Genomic DNA, 12,548 nt, shown 5'->3' on the forward strand with positions numbered 1-12,548 from the left:
AGCATGCGGGACTCGGTCCTTTATCTGCACTGCGACAGAGAAGGCTTTTTTCATCCTTCACAGGGGCTGGGTGTGGCTGCTTCTGTGACATCATCACTCTATGCAAATCCTCAGGGCTCACTGCGCTCCGGCCGAGTGCCCGGTTTATGGCATTTTCTGGTGTTTGCGGCTAACTGTAGCTCTGGGCAAGTGCGGCGGAGCTTTCCCGTGGGCTGTGTTTCCCGCGTTCAGTGCCGATCAAGGGAGAGAGTGAGCGAGCGAGCGCTTCGCAAAGTCGCCCCCTGCTGGGCAGCGAGGGCTGCGAACGGCGGCCTGCCTGCGTGCAAGAGCAACTCATACTTACCTGGCAGGGGAGATACCATGATCACGAAGGTGGTTCTCCCAGGGTGAGGCCCGTCCATTGCACTCCGGGCAGGTTGACCCCTGCGATTTCCCCAAATGCGGGAAACTCGACTGCATAATTTGTGGTAGTGGGGGACTGCGTTCGCGCTTTCCCCTGATGAGCACCGGTTAACGACAGAGCAGGCGTGCCGCTGAGGATCCCTTGCTGGCTGGGGACAGTGGGGAGAGCATGCGGGACTCGGTCCTTTATCTGCACTGCGACAGAGAAGGCTTTTTTCATCCTTCACAGGGGCTGGGTGTGGCTGCTTCTGTGACATCATCACTCTATGCAAATCCTCAGGGCTCACTGCGCGCCGGCCGAGTGCCCGGTTTATGGCATTTTCTGGTGTTTGCGGCTAACTGTAGCTCTGGGCAAGTGCGGCGGAGCTTTCCCGTGGGCTGTGTTTCCCGCGTTCAGTGCCGATCAAGGGAGAGAGTGAGCGAGCGAGCGCTTCGCAAAGTCGCCCCCTGCTGGGCAGCGAGGGCTGCAACCGGCGGCCTGCCTGCGTGCAAGAGCAACTCATACTTACCTGGCAGGGGAGATACCATGATCACGAAGGTGGTTCTCCCAGGGTGAGGCCCGTCCATTGCACTCCGGGCAGGTTGACCCCTGCGATTTCCCCAAATGCGGGAAACTCGACTGCATAATTTGTGGTAGTGGGGGACTGCGTTCGCGCTTTCCCCTGATGAGCACCGGTTAACGACAGAGCAGGCGTGCCGCTGAGGATCCCTTGCTGGCTGGGGACAGTGGGGAGAGCATGCGGGACTCGGTCCTTTATCTGCACTGCGACAGAGAAGGCTTTTTTCATCCTTCACAGGGGCTGGGTGTGGCTGCTTCTGTGACATCATCACTCTATGCAAATCCTCAGGGCTCACTGCGCGCCGGCCGAGTGCCCGGTTTATGGCATTTTCTGGTGTTTGCGGCTAACTGTAGCTCTGGGCAAGTGCGGCGGAGCTTTCCCGTGGGCTGTGTTTCCCGCGTTCAGTGCCGATCAAGGGAGAGAGTGAGCGAGCGAGCGCTTCGCAAAGTCGCCCCCTGCTGGGCAGCGAGGGCTGCAACCGGCGGCCTGCCTGCGTGCAAGAGCAACTCATACTTACCTGGCAGGGGAGATACCATGATCACGAAGGTGGTTCTCCCAGGGTGAGGCCCGTCCATTGCACTCCGGGCAGGTTGACCCCTGCGATTTCCCCAAATGCGGGAAACTCGACTGCATAATTTGTGGTAGTGGGGGACTGCGTTCGCGCTTTCCCCTGATGAGCACCGGTTAACGACAGAGCAGGCGTGCCGCTGAGGATCCCTTGCTGGCTGGGGACAGTGGGGAGAGCATGCGGGACTCGGTCCTTTATCTGCACTGCGACAGAGAAGGCTTTTTTCATCCTTCACAGGGGCTGGGTGTGGCTGCTTCTGTGACATCATCACTCTATGCAAATCCTCAGGGCTCACTGCGCGCCGGCCGAGTGCCCGGTTTATGGCATTTTCTGGTGTTTGCGGCTAACTGTAGCTCTGGGCAAGTGCGGCGGAGCTTTCCCGTGGGCTGTGTTTCCCGCGTTCAGTGCCGATCAAGGGAGAGAGTGAGCGAGCGAGCGCTTCGCAAAGTCGCCCCCTGCTGGGCAGCGAGGGCTGCGAACGGCGGCCTGCCTGCGTGCAAGAGCAACTCATACTTACCTGGCAGGGGAGATACCATGATCACGAAGGTGGTTCTCCCAGGGTGAGGCCCGTCCATTGCACTCCGGGCAGGTTGACCCCTGCGATTTCCCCAAATGCGGGAAACTCGACTGCATAATTTGTGGTAGTGGGGGACTGCGTTCGCGCTTTCCCCTGATGAGCACCGGTTAACGACAGAGCAGGCGTGCCGCTGAGGATCCCTTGCTGGCTGGGGACAGTGGGGAGAGCATGCGGGACTCGGTCCTTTATCTGCACTGCGACAGAGAAGGCTTTTTTCATCCTTCACAGGGGCTGGGTGTGGCTGCTTCTGTGACATCATCACTCTATGCAAATCCTCAGGGCTCACTGCGCTCCGGCCGAGTGCCCGGTTTATGGCATTTTCTGGTGTTTGCGGCTAACTGTAGCTCTGGGCAAGTGCGGCGGAGCTTTCCCGTGGGCTGTGTTTCCCGCGTTCAGTGCCGATCAAGGGAGAGAGTGAGCGAGCGAGCGCTTCGCAAAGTCGCCCCCTGCTGGGCAGCGAGGGCTGCGAACGGCGGCCTGCCTGCGTGCAAGAGCAACTCATACTTACCTGGCAGGGGAGATACCATGATCACGAAGGTGGTTCTCCCAGGGTGAGGCCCGTCCATTGCACTCCGGGCAGGTTGACCCCTGCGATTTCCCCAAATGCGGGAAACTCGACTGCATAATTTGTGGTAGTGGGGGACTGCGTTCGCGCTTTCCCCTGATGAGCACCGGTTAACGACAGAGCAGGCGTGCCGCTGAGGATCCCTTGCTGGCTGGGGACAGTGGGGAGAGCATGCGGGACTCGGTCCTTTATCTGCACTGCGACAGAGAAGGCTTTTTTCATCCTTCACAGGGGCTGGGTGTGGCTGCTTCTGTGACATCATCACTCTATGCAAATCCTCAGGGCTCACTGCGCGCCGGCCGAGTGCCCGGTTTATGGCATTTTCTGGTGTTTGCGGCTAACTGTAGCTCTGGGCAAGTGCGGCGGAGCTTTCCCGTGGGCTGTGTTTCCCGCGTTCAGTGCCGATCAAGGGAGAGAGTGAGCGAGCGAGCGCTTCGCAAAGTCGCCCCCTGCTCGGCAGCGAGGGCTGCAACCGGCGGCCTGCCTGCGTGCAAGAGCAACTCATACTTACCTGGCAGGGGAGATACCATGATCACGAAGGTGGTTCTCCCAGGGTGAGGCCCGTCCATTGCACTCCGGGCAGGTTGACCCCTGCGATTTCCCCAAATGCGGGAAACTCGACTGCATAATTTGTGGTAGTGGGGGACTGCGTTCGCGCTTTCCCCTGATGAGCACCGGTTAACGACAGAGCAGGCGTGCTGCTGAGGATCCCTTGCTGGCTGGGGACAGTGGGGAGAGCATGCGGGACTCGGTCCTTTATCTGCACTGCGACAGAGAATGCTTTTTTCATCCTTCACAGGGGCTGGGTGTGGCTGCTTCTGTGACATCATCACTCTATGCAAATCCTCAGGGCTCACTGCGCTCCGGCCGAGTGCCCGGTTTATGGCATTTTCTGGTGTTTGCGGCTAACTGTAGCTCTGGGCAAGTGCGGCGGAGCTTTCCCGTGGGCTGTGTTTCCCGCGTTCAGTGCCGATCAAGGGAGAGAGTGAGCGAGCGAGCGCTTCGCAAAGTCGCCCCCTGCTGGGCAGCGAGGGCTGCAACCGGCGGCCTGCCTGCGTGCAAGAGCAACTCATACTTACCTGGCAGGGGAGATACCATGATCACGAAGGTGGTTCTCCCAGGGTGAGGCCCGTCCATTGCACTCCGGGCAGGTTGACCCCTGCGATTTCCCCAAATGCGGGAAACTCGACTGCATAATTTGTGGTAGTGGGGGACTGCGTTCGCGCTTTCCCCTGATGAGCACCGGTTAACGACAGAGCAGGCGTGCCGCTGAGGATCCCTTGCTGGCTGGGGACAGTGGGGAGAGCATGCGGGACTCGGTCCTTTATCTGCACTGCGACAGAGAAGGCTTTTTTCATCCTTCACAGGGGCTGGGTGTGGCTGCTTCTGTGACATCATCACTCTATGCAAATCCTCAGGGCTCACTGCGCGCCGGCCGAGTGCCCGGTTTATGGCATTTTCTGGTGTTTGCGGCTAACTGTAGCTCTGGGCAAGTGCGGCGGAGCTTTCCCGTGGGCTGTGTTTCCCGCGTTCAGTGCCGATCAAGGGAGAGAGTGAGCGAGCGAGCGCTTCGCAAAGTCGCCCCCTGCTGGGCAGCGAGGGCTGCAACCGGCGGCCTGCCTGCGTGCAAGAGCAACTCATACTTACCTGGCAGGGGAGATACCATGATCACGAAGGTGGTTCTCCCAGGGTGAGGCCCGTCCATTGCACTCCGGGCAGGTTGACCCCTGCGATTTCCCCAAATGCGGGAAACTCGACTGCATAATTTGTGGTAGTGGGGGACTGCGTTCGCGCTTTCCCCTGATGAGCACCGGTTAACGACAGAGCAGGCGTGCCGCTGAGGATCCCTTGCTGGCTGGGGACAGTGGGGAGAGCATGCGGGACTCGGTCCTTTATCTGCACTGCGACAGAGAAGGCTTTTTTCATCCTTCACAGGGGCTGGGTGTGGCTGCTTCTGTGACATCATCACTCTATGCAAATCCTCAGGGCTCACTGCGCGCCGGCCGAGTGCCCGGTTTATGGCATTTTCTGGTGTTTGCGGCTAACTGTAGCTCTGGGCAAGTGCGGCGGAGCTTTCCCGTGGGCTGTGTTTCCCGCGTTCAGTGCCGATCAAGGGAGAGAGTGAGCGAGCGAGCGAGCGCTTCGCAAAGTCGCCCCCTGCTGGGCAGCGAGGGCTGCAACCGGCGGCCTGCCTGCGTGCAAGAGCAGCTCATACTTACCTGGCAGGGGAGATACCATGATCACGAAGGTGGTTCTCCCAGGGTGAGGCCCGTCCATTGCACTCCGGGCAGGTTGACCCCTGCGATTTCCCCAAATGCGGGAAACTCGACTGCATAATTTGTGGTAGTGGGGGACTGCGTTCGCGCTTTCCCCTGATGAGCACCGGTTAACGACAGAGCAGGCGTGCCGCTGAGGATCCCTTGCTGGCTGGGAACAGTGGGGAGAGCATGCGGGACTCGGTCCTTTATCTGCACTGCGACAGAGAAGGCTTTTTTCATCCTTCACAGGGGCTGGGTGTGGCTGCTTCTGTGACATCATCACTCTATGCAAATCCTCAGGGCTCACTGCGCGCCGGCCGAGTGCCCGGTTTATGGCATTTTCTGGTGTTTGCGGCTAACTGTAGCTCTGGGCAAGTGCGGCGGAGCTTTCCCGTGGGCTGTGTTTCCCGCGTTCAGTGCCGATCAAGGGAGAGAGTGAGCGAGCGAGCGAGCGCTTCGCAAAGTCGCCCCCTGCTGGGCAGCGAGGGCTGCAACCGGCGGCCTGCCTGCGTGCAAGAGCAGCTCATACTTACCTGGCAGGGGAGATACCATGATCACGAAGGTGGTTCTCCCAGGGTGAGGCCCGTCCATTGCACTCCGGGCAGGTTGACCCCTGCGATTTCCCCAAATGCGGGAAACTCGACTGCATAATTTGTGGTAGTGGGGGACTGCGTTCGCGCTTTCCCCTGATGAGCACCGGTTAACGACAGAGCAGGCGTGCCGCTGAGGATCCCTTGCTGGCTGGGGACAGTGGGGAGAGCATGCGGGACTCGGTCCTTTATCTGCACTGCGACAGAGAAGGCTTTTTTCATCCTTCACAGGGGCTGGGTGTGGCTGCTTCTGTGACATCATCACTCTATGCAAATCCTCAGGGCTCACTGCGCTCCGGCCGAGTGCCCGGTTTATGGCATTTTCTGGTGTTTGCGGCTAACTGTAGCTCTGGGCAAGTGCGGCGGAGCTTTCCCGTGGGCTGTGTTTCCCGCGTTCAGTGCCGATCAAGGGAGAGAGTGAGCGAGCGAGCGCTTCGCAAAGTCGCCCCCTGCTGGGCAGCGAGGGCTGCAACCGGCGGCCTGCCTGCGTGCAAGAGCAACTCATACTTACCTGGCAGGGGAGATACCATGATCACGAAGGTGGTTCTCCCAGGGTGAGGCCCGTCCATTGCACTCCGGGCAGGTTGACCCCTGCGATTTCCCCAAATGCGGGAAACTCGACTGCATAATTTGTGGTAGTGGGGGACTGCGTTCGCGCTTTCCCCTGATGAGCACCGGTTAACGACAGAGCAGGCGTGCCGCTGAGGATCCCTTGCTGGCTGGGGACAGTGGGGAGAGCATGCGGGACTCGGTCCTTTATCTGCACTGCGACAGAGAAGGCTTTTTTCATCCTTCACAGGGGCTGGGTGTGGCTGCTTCTGTGACATCATCACTCTATGCAAATCCTCAGGGCTCACTGCGCTCCGGCCGAGTGCCCGGTTTATGGCATTTTCTGGTGTTTGCGGCTAACTGTAGCTCTGGGCAAGTGCGGCGGAGCTTTCCCGTGGGCTGTGTTTCCCGCGTTCAGTGCCGATCAAGGGAGAGAGTGAGCGAGCGAGCGCTTCGCAAAGTCGCCCCCTGCTGGGCAGCGAGGGCTGCAACCGGCGGCCTGCCTGCGTGCAAGAGCAACTCATACTTACCTGGCAGGGGAGATACCATGATCACGAAGGTGGTTCTCCCAGGGTGAGGCCCGTCCATTGCACTCCGGGCAGGTTGACCCCTGCGATTTCCCCAAATGCGGGAAACTCGACTGCATAATTTGTGGTAGTGGGGGACTGCGTTCGCGCTTTCCCCTGATGAGCACCGGTTAACGACAGAGCAGGCGTGCCGCTGAGGATCCCTTGCTGGCTGGGGACAGTGGGGAGAGCATGCGGGACTCGGTCCTTTATCTGCACTGCGACAGAGAAGGCTTTTTTCATCCTTCACAGGGGCTGGGTGTGGCTGCTTCTGTGACATCATCACTCTATGCAAATCCTCAGGGCTCACTGCGCTCCGGCCGAGTGCCCGGTTTATGGCATTTTATGGTGTTTGCGGCTAACTGTAGCTCTGGGCAAGTGCGGCGGAGCTTTCCCGTGGGCTGTGTTTCCCGCGTTCAGTGCCGATCAAGGGAGAGAGTGAGCGAGCGAGCGCTTCGCAAAGTCGCCCCCTGCTGGGCAGCGAGGGCTGCAACCGGCGGCCTGCCTGCGTGCAAGAGCAACTCATACTTACCTGGCAGGGGAGATACCATGATCACGAAGGTGGTTCTCCCAGGGTGAGGCCCGTCCATTGCACTCCGGGCAGGTTGACCCCTGCGATTTCCCCAAATGCGGGAAACTCGACTGCATAATTTGTGGTAGTGGGGGACTGCGTTCGCGCTTTCCCCTGATGAGCACCGGTTAACGACAGAGCAGGCGTGCCGCTGAGGATCCCTTGCTGGCTGGGGACAGTGGGGAGAGCATGCGGGACTCGGTCCTTTATCTGCACTGCGACAGAGAAGGCTTTTTTCATCCTTCACAGGGGCTGGGTGTGGCTGCTTCTGTGACATCATCACTCTATGCAAATCCTCAGGGCTCACTGCGCGCCGGCCGAGTGCCCGGTTTATGGCATTTTCTGGTGTTTGCGGCTAACTGTAGCTCTGGGCAAGTGCGGCGGAGCTTTCCCGTGGGCTGTGTTTCCCGCGTTCAGTGCCGATCAAGGGAGAGAGTGAGCGAGCGAGCGCTTCGCAAAGTCGCCCCCTGCTGGGCAGCGAGGGCTGCAACCGGCGGCCTGCCTGCGTGCAAGAGCAACTCATACTTACCTGGCAGGGGAGATACCATGATCACGAAGGTGGTTCTCCCAGGGTGAGGCCCGTCCATTGCACTCCGGGCAGGTTGACCCCTGCGATTTCCCCAAATGCGGGAAACTCGACTGCATAATTTGTGGTAGTGGGGGACTGCGTTCGCGCTTTCCCCTGATGAGCACCGGTTAACGACAGAGCAGGCGTGCCGCTGAGGATCCCTTGCTGGCTGGGGACAGTGGGGAGAGCATGCGGGACTCGGTCCTTTATCTGCACTGCGACAGAGAAGGCTTTTTTCATCCTTCACAGGGGCTGGGTGTGGCTGCTTCTGTGACATCATCACTCTATGCAAATCCTCAGGGCTCACTGCGCTCCGGCCGAGTGCCCGGTTTATGGCATTTTCTGGTGTTTGCGGCTAACTGTAGCTCTGGGCAAGTGCGGCGGAGCTTTCCCGTGGGCTGTGTTTCCCGCGTTCAGTGCCGATCAAGGGAGAGAGTGAGCGAGCGAGCGCTTCGCAAAGTCGCCCCCTGCTGGGCAGCGAGGGCTGCAACCGGCGGCCTGCCTGCGTGCAAGAGCAACTCATACTTACCTGGCAGGGGAGATACCATGATCACGAAGGTGGTTCTCCCAGGGTGAGGCCCGTCCATTGCACTCCGGGCAGGTTGACCCCTGCGATTTCCCCAAATGCGGGAAACTCGACTGCATAATTTGTGGTAGTGGGGGACTGCGTTCGCGCTTTCCCCTGATGAGCACCGGTTAACGACAGAGCAGGCGTGCCGCTGAGGATCCCTTGCTGGCTGGGGACAGTGGGGAGAGCATGCGGGACTCGGTCCTTTATCTGCACTGCGACAGAGAAGGCTTTTTTCATCCTTCACAGGGGCTGGGTGTGGCTGCTTCTGTGACATCATCACTCTATGCAAATCCTCAGGGCTCACTGCGCTCCGGCCGAGTGCCCGGTTTATGGCATTTTCTGGTGTTTGCGGCTAACTGTAGCTCTGGGCAAGTGCGGCGGAGCTTTCCCGTGGGCTGTGTTTCCCGCGTTCAGTGCCGATCAAGGGAGAGAGTGAGCGAGCGAGCGCTTCGCAAAGTCGCCCCCTGCTGGGCAGCGAGGGCTGCAACCGGCGGCCTGCCTGCGTGCAAGAGCAACTCATACTTACCTGGCAGGGGAGATACCATGATCACGAAGGTGGTTCTCCCAGGGTGAGGCCCGTCCATTGCACTCCGGGCAGGTTGACCCCTGCGATTTCCCCAAATGCGGGAAACTCGACTGCATAATTTGTGGTAGTGGGGGACTGCGTTCGCGCTTTCCCCTGATGAGCACCGGTTAACGACAGAGCAGGCGTGCCGCTGAGGATCCCTTGCTGGCTGGGGACAGTGGGGAGAGCATGCGGGACTCGGTCCTTTATCTGCACTGCGACAGAGAAGGCTTTTTTCATCCTTCACAGGGGCTGGGTGTGGCTGCTTCTGTGACATCATCACTCTATGCAAATCCTCAGGGCTCACTGCGCGCCGGCCGAGTGCCCGGTTTATGGCATTTTCTGGTGTTTGCGGCTAACTGTAGCTCTGGGCAAGTGCGGCGGAGCTTTCCCGTGGGCTGTGTTTCCCGCGTTCAGTGCCGATCAAGGGAGAGAGTGAGCGAGCGAGCGCTTCGCAAAGTCGCCCCCTGCTGGGCAGCGAGGGCTGCAACCGGCGGCCTGCCTGCGTGCAAGAGCAACTCATACTTACCTGGCAGGGGAGATACCATGATCACGAAGGTGGTTCTCCCAGGGTGAGGCCCGTCCATTGCACTCCGGGCAGGTTGACCCCTGCGATTTCCCCAAATGCGGGAAACTCGACTGCATAATTTGTGGTAGTGGGGGACTGCGTTCGCGCTTTCCCCTGATGAGCACCGGTTAACGACAGAGCAGGCGTGCCGCTGAGGATCCCTTGCTGGCTGGGGACAGTGGGGAGAGCATGCGGGACTCGGTCCTTTATCTGCACTGCGACAGAGAAGGCTTTTTTCATCCTTCACAGGGGCTGGGTGTGGCTGCTTCTGTGACATCATCACTCTATGCAAATCCTCAGGGCTCACTGCGCTCCGGCCGAGTGCCCGGTTTATGGCATTTTCTGGTGTTTGCGGCTAACTGTAGCTCTGGGCAAGTGCGGCGGAGCTTTCCCGTGGGCTGTGTTTCCCGCGTTCAGTGCCGATCAAGGGAGAGAGTGAGCGAGCGAGCGCTTCGCAAAGTCGCCCCCTGCTGGGCAGCGAGGGCTGCAACCGGCGGCCTGCCTGCGTGCAAGAGCAACTCATACTTACCTGGCAGGGGAGATACCATGATCACGAAGGTGGTTCTCCCAGGGTGAGGCCCGTCCATTGCACTCCGGGCAGGTTGACCCCTGCGATTTCCCCAAATGCGGGAAACTCGACTGCATAATTTGTGGTAGTGGGGGACTGCGTTCGCGCTTTCCCCTGATGAGCACCGGTTAACGACAGAGCAGGCGTGCCGCTGAGGATCCCTTGCTGGCTGGGGACAGTGGGGAGAGCATGCGGGACTCGGTCCTTTATCTGCACTGCGACAGAGAAGGCTTTTTTCATCCTTCACAGGGGCTGGGTGTGGCTGCTTCTGTGACATCATCACTCTATGCAAATCCTCAGGGCTCACTGCGCTCCGGCCGAGTGCCCGGTTTATGGCATTTTCTGGTGTTTGCGGCTAACTGTAGCTCTGGGCAAGTGCGGCGGAGCTTTCCCGTGGGCTGTGTTTCCCGCGTTCAGTGCCGATCAAGGGAGAGAGTGAGCGAGCGAGCGCTTCGCAAAGTCGCCCCCTGCTGGGCAGCGAGGGCTGCAACCGGCGGCCTGCCTGCGTGCAAGAGCAACTCATACTTACCTGGCAGGGGAGATACCATGATCACGAAGGTGGTTCTCCCAGGGTGAGGCCCGTCCATTGCACTCCGGGCAGGTTGACCCCTGCGATTTCCCCAAATGCGGGAAACTCGACTGCATAATTTGTGGTAGTGGGGGACTGCGTTCGCGCTTTCCCCTGATGAGCACCGGTTAACGACAGAGCAGGCGTGCCGCTGAGGATCCCTTGCTGGCTGGGGACAGTGGGGAGAGCATGCGGGACTCGGTCCTTTATCTGCACTGCGACAGAGAAGGCTTTTTTCATCCTTCACAGGGGCTGGGTGTGGCTGCTTCTGTGACATCATCACTCTATGCAAATCCTCAGGGCTCACTGCGCGCCGGCCGAGTGCCCGGTTTATGGCATTTTCTGGTGTTTGCGGCTAACTGTAGCTCTGGGCAAGTGCGGCGGAGCTTTCCCGTGGGCTGTGTTTCCCGCGTTCAGTGCCGATCAAGGGAGAGAGTGAGCGAGCGAGCGCTTCGCAAAGTCGCCCCCTGCTGGGCAGCGAGGGCTGCAACCGGCGGCCTGCCTGCGTGCAAGAGCAACTCATACTTACCTGGCAGGGGAGATACCATGATCACGAAGGTGGTTCTCCCAGGGTGAGGCCCGTCCATTGCACTCCGGGCAGGTTGACCCCTGCGATTTCCCCAAATGCGGGAAACTCGACTGCATAATTTGTGGTAGTGGGGGACTGCGTTCGCGCTTTCCCCTGATGAGCACCGGTTAACGACAGAGCAGGCGTGCCGCTGAGGATCCCTTGCTGGCTGGGGACAGTGGGGAGAGCATGCGGGACTCGGTCCTTTATCTGCACTGCGACAGAGAAGGCTTTTTTCATCCTTCACAGGGGCTGGGTGTGGCTGCTTCTGTGACATCATCACTCTATGCAAATCCTCAGGGCTCACTGCGCGCCGGCCGAGTGCCCGGTTTATGGCATTTTCTGGTGTTTGCGGCTAACTGTAGCTCTGGGCAAGTGCGGCGGAGCTTTCCCGTGGGCTGTGTTTCCCGCGTTCAGTGCCGATCAAGGGAGAGAGTGAGCGAGCGAGCGCTTCGCAAAGTCGCCCCCTGCTGGGCAGCGAGGGCTGCAACCGGCGGCCTGCCTGCGTGCAAGAGCAACTCATACTTACCTGGCAGGGGAGATACCATGATCACGAAGGTGGTTCTCCCAGGGTGAGGCCCGTCCATTGCACTCCGGGCAGGTTGACCCCTGCGATTTCCCCAAATGCGGGAAACTCGACTGCATAATTTGTGGTAGTGGGGGACTGCGTTCGCGCTTTCCCCTGATGAGCACCGGTTAACGACAGAGCAGGCGTGCCGCTGAGGATCCCTTGCTGGCTGGGGACAGTGGGGAGAGCATGCGGGACTCGGTCCTTTATCTGCACTGCGACAGAGAAGGCTTTTTTCATCCTTCACAGGGGCTGGGTGTGGCTGCTTCTGTGACATCATCACTCTATGCAAATCCTCAGGGCTCACTGCGCTCCGGCCGAGTGCCCGGTTTATGGCATTTTCTGGTGTTTGCGGCTAACTGTAGCTCTGGGCAAGTGCGGCGGAGCTTTCCCGTGGGCTGTGTTTCCCGCGTTCAGTGCCGATCAAGGGAGAGAGTGAGCGAGCGAGCGCTTCGCAAAGTCGCCCCCTGCTGGGCAGCGAGGGCTGCAACCGGCGGCCTGCCTGCGTGCAAGAGCAACTCATACTTACCTGGCAGGGGAGATACCATGATCACGAAGGTGGTTCTCCCAGGGTGAGGCCCGTCCATTGCACTCCGGGCAGGTTGACCCCTGCGATTTCCCCAAATGCGGGAAACTCGACTGCATAATTTGTGGTAGTGGGGGACTGCGTTCGCGCTTTCCCCTGATGAGCACCGGTTAACGACAGAGCAGGCGTGCCGCTGAGGATCCCTTGCTGGCTGGGGACAGTGGGGAGAGCATGCGGGACTCGGTCCTTTATCTGCACTGCGACAGAGAAGG

At 59.8% G+C, this 12,548-nt stretch overlaps 22 non-coding genes across 22 annotated transcripts; all 22 read left to right on the forward strand.

Moving 5' to 3' along the window:
- Nucleotides 1-335: 335 nt before the first annotated feature.
- LOC137520549 (U1 spliceosomal RNA) lies at nt 336-499 on the forward strand. The gene has a single exon (XR_011021874.1). It is a non-coding gene; the product is annotated as a U1 spliceosomal RNA (small nuclear RNA).
- A 404-nt stretch (nt 500-903) lies between these two features.
- LOC137520551 (U1 spliceosomal RNA) lies at nt 904-1,067 on the forward strand. The gene has a single exon (XR_011021876.1). It is a non-coding gene; the product is annotated as a U1 spliceosomal RNA (small nuclear RNA).
- Nucleotides 1,068-1,471: 404 nt separating this feature from the next.
- On the forward strand, nt 1,472-1,635 carry LOC137520552 (U1 spliceosomal RNA). The gene has a single exon (XR_011021877.1). It is a non-coding gene; the product is annotated as a U1 spliceosomal RNA (small nuclear RNA).
- A 404-nt stretch (nt 1,636-2,039) lies between these two features.
- Nucleotides 2,040-2,203, forward strand: LOC137520553 (U1 spliceosomal RNA). Its single transcript, XR_011021878.1, has one exon. It is a non-coding gene; the product is annotated as a U1 spliceosomal RNA (small nuclear RNA).
- A 404-nt stretch (nt 2,204-2,607) lies between these two features.
- Nucleotides 2,608-2,771, forward strand: LOC137520554 (U1 spliceosomal RNA). The gene has a single exon (XR_011021879.1). It is a non-coding gene; the product is annotated as a U1 spliceosomal RNA (small nuclear RNA).
- Nucleotides 2,772-3,175: 404 nt separating this feature from the next.
- On the forward strand, nt 3,176-3,339 carry LOC137520555 (U1 spliceosomal RNA). The gene has a single exon (XR_011021880.1). It is a non-coding gene; the product is annotated as a U1 spliceosomal RNA (small nuclear RNA).
- Nucleotides 3,340-3,743: 404 nt separating this feature from the next.
- LOC137520556 (U1 spliceosomal RNA) lies at nt 3,744-3,907 on the forward strand. Its single transcript, XR_011021881.1, has one exon. It is a non-coding gene; the product is annotated as a U1 spliceosomal RNA (small nuclear RNA).
- Nucleotides 3,908-4,311: 404 nt separating this feature from the next.
- Nucleotides 4,312-4,475, forward strand: LOC137520557 (U1 spliceosomal RNA). Its single transcript, XR_011021882.1, has one exon. It is a non-coding gene; the product is annotated as a U1 spliceosomal RNA (small nuclear RNA).
- Nucleotides 4,476-4,883: 408 nt separating this feature from the next.
- Nucleotides 4,884-5,047, forward strand: LOC137520558 (U1 spliceosomal RNA). Its single transcript, XR_011021883.1, has one exon. It is a non-coding gene; the product is annotated as a U1 spliceosomal RNA (small nuclear RNA).
- A 408-nt stretch (nt 5,048-5,455) lies between these two features.
- Nucleotides 5,456-5,619, forward strand: LOC137520559 (U1 spliceosomal RNA). The gene has a single exon (XR_011021884.1). It is a non-coding gene; the product is annotated as a U1 spliceosomal RNA (small nuclear RNA).
- Nucleotides 5,620-6,023: 404 nt separating this feature from the next.
- LOC137520560 (U1 spliceosomal RNA) lies at nt 6,024-6,187 on the forward strand. Its single transcript, XR_011021885.1, has one exon. It is a non-coding gene; the product is annotated as a U1 spliceosomal RNA (small nuclear RNA).
- A 404-nt stretch (nt 6,188-6,591) lies between these two features.
- On the forward strand, nt 6,592-6,755 carry LOC137520562 (U1 spliceosomal RNA). Its single transcript, XR_011021887.1, has one exon. It is a non-coding gene; the product is annotated as a U1 spliceosomal RNA (small nuclear RNA).
- Nucleotides 6,756-7,159: 404 nt separating this feature from the next.
- Nucleotides 7,160-7,323, forward strand: LOC137520563 (U1 spliceosomal RNA). Its single transcript, XR_011021888.1, has one exon. It is a non-coding gene; the product is annotated as a U1 spliceosomal RNA (small nuclear RNA).
- A 404-nt stretch (nt 7,324-7,727) lies between these two features.
- Nucleotides 7,728-7,891, forward strand: LOC137520564 (U1 spliceosomal RNA). The gene has a single exon (XR_011021889.1). It is a non-coding gene; the product is annotated as a U1 spliceosomal RNA (small nuclear RNA).
- A 404-nt stretch (nt 7,892-8,295) lies between these two features.
- On the forward strand, nt 8,296-8,459 carry LOC137520565 (U1 spliceosomal RNA). Its single transcript, XR_011021890.1, has one exon. It is a non-coding gene; the product is annotated as a U1 spliceosomal RNA (small nuclear RNA).
- A 404-nt stretch (nt 8,460-8,863) lies between these two features.
- On the forward strand, nt 8,864-9,027 carry LOC137520566 (U1 spliceosomal RNA). The gene has a single exon (XR_011021891.1). It is a non-coding gene; the product is annotated as a U1 spliceosomal RNA (small nuclear RNA).
- Nucleotides 9,028-9,431: 404 nt separating this feature from the next.
- Nucleotides 9,432-9,595, forward strand: LOC137520567 (U1 spliceosomal RNA). Its single transcript, XR_011021892.1, has one exon. It is a non-coding gene; the product is annotated as a U1 spliceosomal RNA (small nuclear RNA).
- A 404-nt stretch (nt 9,596-9,999) lies between these two features.
- Nucleotides 10,000-10,163, forward strand: LOC137520568 (U1 spliceosomal RNA). The gene has a single exon (XR_011021893.1). It is a non-coding gene; the product is annotated as a U1 spliceosomal RNA (small nuclear RNA).
- A 404-nt stretch (nt 10,164-10,567) lies between these two features.
- Nucleotides 10,568-10,731, forward strand: LOC137520569 (U1 spliceosomal RNA). Its single transcript, XR_011021894.1, has one exon. It is a non-coding gene; the product is annotated as a U1 spliceosomal RNA (small nuclear RNA).
- A 404-nt stretch (nt 10,732-11,135) lies between these two features.
- Nucleotides 11,136-11,299, forward strand: LOC137520570 (U1 spliceosomal RNA). The gene has a single exon (XR_011021895.1). It is a non-coding gene; the product is annotated as a U1 spliceosomal RNA (small nuclear RNA).
- Nucleotides 11,300-11,703: 404 nt separating this feature from the next.
- LOC137520572 (U1 spliceosomal RNA) lies at nt 11,704-11,867 on the forward strand. Its single transcript, XR_011021896.1, has one exon. It is a non-coding gene; the product is annotated as a U1 spliceosomal RNA (small nuclear RNA).
- A 404-nt stretch (nt 11,868-12,271) lies between these two features.
- LOC137520574 (U1 spliceosomal RNA) lies at nt 12,272-12,435 on the forward strand. Its single transcript, XR_011021898.1, has one exon. It is a non-coding gene; the product is annotated as a U1 spliceosomal RNA (small nuclear RNA).
- Nucleotides 12,436-12,548: the final 113 nt, after the last annotated feature.

This window comes from Hyperolius riggenbachi, chromosome 5 (genome assembly GCF_040937935.1).
Source record: "Hyperolius riggenbachi isolate aHypRig1 chromosome 5, aHypRig1.pri, whole genome shotgun sequence".
NCBI lineage: Eukaryota > Metazoa > Chordata > Amphibia > Anura > Hyperoliidae > Hyperolius > Hyperolius riggenbachi.